The 6007-nt window shown below is 46.3% G+C and overlaps 1 long non-coding RNA gene across 3 annotated transcripts in view; it reads left to right on the top strand.

The window, feature by feature from the left end:
* The first annotated feature begins 940 nt into the window (after positions 1–940).
* Positions 941–6007, top strand: part of LOC139076718 (uncharacterized) — a 30285-nt gene continuing 25218 nt past the window's right edge. For 2 of the 3 annotated variants that reach the window (XR_011528609.1, XR_011528608.1), the window contains exons 1-4: positions 941–1116; positions 1527–1637; positions 3055–3239; positions 5045–5149. This is a non-coding gene — a long non-coding RNA (uncharacterized lncRNA). The remainder of the gene's footprint in view (positions 1117–1526; positions 1638–3054; positions 3240–5044; positions 5150–6007) is intronic. The other variant, XR_011528610.1, reaches the window with a different exon arrangement.

Here is a 6007-nt window from a genome sequence, read left to right as displayed (position 1 = left end):
TCAGCTCAGGGACACTACAGTGAGAGACAGAGACAGAGAGACACACAGGGGGAGAGAGAGAGGTGGAACACAAGAGAGGGAGTAAGAAGGAAGTGAGAGACTGTGTTTAAAACTTAGACCTGGCATCCCATCCCATTGGCTGTATTCTACTGGTCAGAAGCCAGTCACTAACCACTCAGTGGTTGCACAGGAATGTGGAAGGGAAGTGTATACCATAGGTGGGGTCACTGGGTATCACTGTGGAGGCTGCCCACCTCATAGGCTGAGGTGAGGCACTTGGGTCTCACTCTAAATAAAACAGGAAACAATTGAAAGGTTTTAATCCAGAGGATGACAGTGTCTGAATTTTGTTCATTAACCCCCTCATGGTTCTGACACTCAAATGAGGCCAAGTTAGAAGTGGCTGTTCCAATATCACATTGCTGGAGCCCAGGCCTGTTTTGAGTGGTGTTCCACGCTACATCCTATCTCCTCTTGTAATTCTCCCATCTCTAAGTTTGTGCCTTAGATACACATGACGGCAGCCCACAGGTGTTATAGATATTATCTCCCATACACCTGGTGACTAGGAAGTAGATTCCAGTCTGATCTCCATTGTGCAGGTTGGGAGACTGGGGAGGCCCTGAGAGGCACAATGAGTTTTCCAGGACAGAGAACTGGTAAGGAGGTGTGAACTCGGCTCTGTCTCCTCGAAGCTAGGACCCTAGTTCCATTTCCAGGGAGCTGTGGCTAGGGCTGTGCTGGCTCATTGTGTAGTTAGGAAGAGGACATGGGGAGAAGGGTGAGCAGTAACAGCTTGTGGTGGGGAGGAGGTGGCTTTGGGTAAGTATGTTTGAAGGAAGGGGACCAGGTAACAGAATCTTGAAAAATTGACGTCACTTCCTGGTGATAGGCCCCAACAGAACTTAGAACTCTGGTCACCAGGTACCCAGAGCCCCCTATCCAACTCATTTGACCAGAGACATTCCAGAGAACAAGGTATTCTGCTGTTGTGTCCAGACTTTCAGAGGCTCTGGGCTGAAGAAAGCCCAGAGTGAGAGGTTTTTCTATTGCTGTAGATGTGGGCTCAGCCCTCATCCCTGATGCCACTGGCCATTTGGCAGGAGGCACCCAAAGGTAACACAGGGCAGCCTGGGGCAGCCCAGGGCAGGGTGGGCCACAGCTGTGACCCTACCTGAGCAGCCCACACCCCATTCCCTTCGTGTTTATGTGTGTGTGTTGGGGGAGAAGGCAGGGGATGAGGGGCATGCTCTTCTTGGGCAGGTTGTTAGGTGTCAGAAGCCTGGTGGGCCCGTCATGTTCATACCCCAGGTCACGGCTGGCAGCATGAGAAGGTGAGCTCCTCTGCTCACGTTGCCTGAGTCCTAGAGGTTTCATCTCCTTCCCTCCCTGACTAGAGTTCTTTGCAGATGCCCCTCTGTGCCTGAATTGAGGAACAGAATTTCTCATGGGAGTGTCCCACAGTGACAATATCCAGGCAGGCCCCTGATGCCTCCTGGCCTGGCTCCTGGGCTCTGTCTTTGCAGAACTCCACTCAGGAGATCATTGAGAAGCTGGCCAATGGGTTCAATTACTCCAACTCCCTGGACAAGTGGCAGGTGCCCCAGGCCACCAACCTCATCCAGTGATTGTCTGAGGTGAGAACAGGTGCAGAGTGGTCTCCACACCCAAGAACCTGAGATGATGATGTTGGGCCCAGAACTCAGAGTCAAATCTAGGGGCTCCCCTGGGGCCCTCCCAGGCTTTTCCACATGAGTGTCCCACAGGCATGCTCCCAAAGGAATCTGGACCTCCACATGTAACCCAACCACTATGTGGCAGGGTAGAAATACACTCTTCACATATTTGTTGGAATAATAGAGAAAATATTCAACGTTGTTTTCCCTTTTCAGGAGGCCATGAGTACGTTAGCCTTTGGCTACTGTTTTGACTGTTCTGATGACCCGCCCCAGGTATCCTGTGGAGCAGTCATCTCCACTCTCTTTGAAGAGCTTCTCCAAGGCTTACTAACCATTGAACTTGATAGGGTGGTTTATGCACAGAGTGGGGGCGGGATTGATTCTATACAGTTCTCTGCAACTTGTCATCTTACAGGACACATCAAATCTTTGCAGGCCTGTCATGTCAGGAGCTGTGGCCTCATGTGACTTCATAATATCCCATAAAGGAAGTCAATTGCCACCACCATTCAGCCTTTCAATTGTTGTTAGACCTTGGCATGATTCAATTCTGTTGCCATTTCAGCAATGCTACAGGGAATATCTTAAGCGTGTCCTAATAGATTGTATTAGTTTGCCAGGTCTGCCATAGCATAGGGCCACTTCCACTGTGGAAGGCTCCTGATGCCTTCTGGCTCAGTGACAAGCCCTGTCTTTATAGAGCTCCACCCAGGATGTCCTGGAGGAGCTGGTCGATGGGCTCAACTATTCCATCTCCCCGGACAAGGGGCAGGTGCATCAGGTGACCAAAAACAGGCAACACTGGTCTGGGGTAAGTGTGGGCACATAGGGGTCTCCACATTCAGGACCCCAAGATGACTGGGGTGGACCCAGAACCCAGACTGGAATCTGGTGACTCCCCTGGGGTCCTCCCAGGAATATGGTTTTCCCAGAGCCTTCCCCTTCGTGTCAGGAGCAGGCCAAGGTAATTGAGAGGGAATGTCATGAAGCCAATGCTACGTGCTATTCTCAGTTCTGACCTGTGTGATCTTTAGCAGCCACTTGAAATCCTTAACCATCTGTTTCCCAATATCTACAGTGGGGAAGTTTGTTGATGACTCATTGGGATAATGCTCTTAACACAGGCTGTTAATACAGGGAGGTGCCATTGTTTCTCAGCTGACAAAATGCCTTGAAGTTATATCATTCACTCCAAAATCAAATGATACCTTTAAAGCCTAGAATCTATATCTGTGTGGGCATTCATATCCCTCCTCTTGCCCAAGTTCCTGGGGTGGTGGGAGTTTCCAGTCTGAGCTCCAGACACTAATCCTCCTCATGGCTCATGGTGATGCCACTGACTCCATATCCCACCTTCCCCCCTTGATGTGAAAAGGAGTCGGTCATGTCCCACGGTGAGGCGTGCATGATGCTGACCCCCAAGGCAGGCACAATGGAGAAGGTGGCAGAGTCTCTGGTACCAGCCTTCCTGGATAGAAACATCTCCTACATCACCACCTTCCCATGTGTGTATCTGGCCTTCACCACCACCCAACAGGTCCTGGACAAGCTGTTCCATAGGTGAGTGATGCCCCCTCCACAGTGCAGTGGTGAGCCTCCAACTACTAGCTGTGTGTCTGGGGAGTGTCAATGTACCTCTCTCAGCTTCACTTTGCTCTTCTGAAAAGTAGGGTGGTAAGAAGATGAACCCATAATGTTATGGTAGGGAATCATAGGATCAGCCATGGCAGGCGCTTACCTGGTGTCTGGCTCTGCAGAAAGGGCTGTGGGATGTGCTGTGGTTGTTCATGGTACTTCCTCATAAAAAGTAGCCTGCCTCACCCATTACTGGGATGTGGCCTTTCTGAGTTTGGAAAAGCACCTGGAGAGCACCCTGTCAAACAGTTTGAGATGCCATCCAGCTGGTCCTGGTCCTTGTCCTTGGTGTAGCCAATTAGGGATCTCTGGGGCAGCAGAGGGGCCCCAGAGCCACTCAGATATCTAGGATGGTTCTGATTGGGGTTCGTTCATTCGAACATGTATATTAAGCACCTGCAACATACAGGACTTCTGGAGTCACTTAGCATAACTCAGTGAATGAAGCAGACAGCATCCCTGAGTCTCAACTCTGGTCTGAGAGTCAGACAGTCACACTCGACGTCATCCACAGGTCCTATCCACCATACATCCCATGCGATGTCCTCATAGCCTCTTTGACATCTGCAGGCATCTTCCTATATTCTGAGCAGGATGACAGACCACAGGACCACCTAAAAAAGTGGGTGATGTTTGGGTCCTGAAGGAGGTCTTCCTGTCTCTACAGAACAGGGTGAAGGGAGAGTATGGGGGCTGTGATTGTGGCGGGCCTGGCAGAACACTGCTTCTCACTCATCTTTTGATTCCCATGGGAGGGAAGAGGTCTGGTGGCTTCCACTCCAAGAGTACAGGAGCCAGAGTGAGCTGTGGATGGGTCCCAGGCCCCCTGGGAACCAGAAGGGAGGCTGGGCTGAATTATCCCCTAGGGACGTTAGTATCGCAAAGATAACAAGGGTTAATGCAGAGATACTGTTTTGGAGAAATGATAGATTATATTATTTGTTCACATTTACTTGGTCACTATGTGCTTTTATAATTTCTTCCTATAAGTAAAATATATACTTCCCCATTGCCTTGACTCTGGGCTTGGTGATAAGCCTGCTTTGGTCCATGAAACATGAGCAGATGTGACTTTTGCTACATTTCAGTAGAAGCTTTAAATGCACTTGTGTACAGTTAGATTTTGTCCAGCCACCCCATACACTGTCCTCAGGCTACTGTCTCTTCCCTGAGATCAGCATGCCGCAGACAGCAGCTGTTCCTTCTTCCTTGAAATTAAAGTAAAAGAATATGAAGCCCATGCCCAGCTGTACCACAACAAGCCAAGCTAGGCCCAGAAAGTTCAGCAGACCCCCGTGGAGCTGCAGGCATCCCTGAGAACCCACGGGGTGTAAGCAAGAATGAATGTTTGCTGCTGAAAATCACTGAGATTTGTAAGGCTGTGTGTGGTTACACCGAACCTGAATAATACAGGTTGGAATATTGTAATAACTCAGCCCAAAGATGATGGTGGCTTGGGCCAGGATGGTAGCAGTGAAGATTTTAGATGTATTTTGAAGGTGGAGACAACAGGATATGGGGGATATTTTTTGAGAAAGAGATGAATCAAAGATTATTACAAGTGTTTGGACTTCTTGCTGGACTATGAATTTATGATTGCAAAAATATTCAAATATATTTCAATTTACAAAAATTATTCAATATTAATAAAAGAATTTCAGGCAAAAAATGTATATTTAATTAGGTTATAATTTTGTGGGTGACATATTTGGAAATATCTCTACTTTCAGAATATAGCCTGTTCATGATTGAAGACAATGGGCATCAAATCTTCGCGGTATTCAGATCCTAATGAGCACTTTTGAAAGAATGATGTGGCAGTTACATGTTATAAGGTGTGTGTTTATAATATGCTTAAAATTACCTCCTTCGCAGTTAAATTTTCCAACATTTTGCATGCATAAGCAATAAAAGCAATTGGAAGCTTAGACTATGTTTTATAAAAGCTTTACAAGATCCCCTTCTGTTAAGCATCTATGTCTAGAAATGAAGACAATTTTGGTTACTTTCTATAACTCCAAGACAATATTTCCATGCCACAAACACTTGATATTTCATCGGAGTAAATGAGAAAGTTGTGCTGTTGTCTTTCTTTTACTTTTGTACTCTGAAATAGTTTATAAGTAATATCTAAGTAAATGGGGCTTCTTGGGAATATTGCCATATGTTTAATAAGAAATATAAAAATGAATTAAGAATCTGTCCTTGTCTCTGTGTTCTCATTCTATGACAAAACTCACTCGGAGACATCATTACTAACAGACCGATCGTTTTACTGAAGCATGGAATAGAAAACATTCATTAACGTTTAACTACATGTATACCCTGAAAATATACATTCACAAAATTAATGTGGCCTTCACTAGTCATATTTCTGAAGGAAAGATCGCTAAAGTTATATTCCTAAAAGAAGATCTCCCATGTTTCCCCCAAAGTAGGACCTCTGACATAGCACCATTGTGAATTTAATAATGCTTTTCATTTTCATATTCTATACAGGTCTCTTTACTTAGGGCAAAGAAAAGCGGCTGAAAATGTACTCTTATCTTTAGATTCAGTAAATTCAGTGAATTATTCTTCTAGAAGCATCTGACATAGAGTGAGCCAAGTTCTTATTAAACAATCTCACTTTGTTTTCATTTGAATTAAATGGTTCAATTTGTCAGGTTTTTAGAGAGTGCTTGCCTCCTGGT

The sequence above is a fragment of the Equus przewalskii genome, chromosome 17 (assembly GCF_037783145.1).
Source record: "Equus przewalskii isolate Varuska chromosome 17, EquPr2, whole genome shotgun sequence".
Taxonomy (NCBI): domain Eukaryota; kingdom Metazoa; phylum Chordata; class Mammalia; order Perissodactyla; family Equidae; genus Equus; species Equus przewalskii.
Note: the sequence above shows the minus strand (reverse complement) of the source record. Positions and strands in the feature narration are given on the sequence as shown.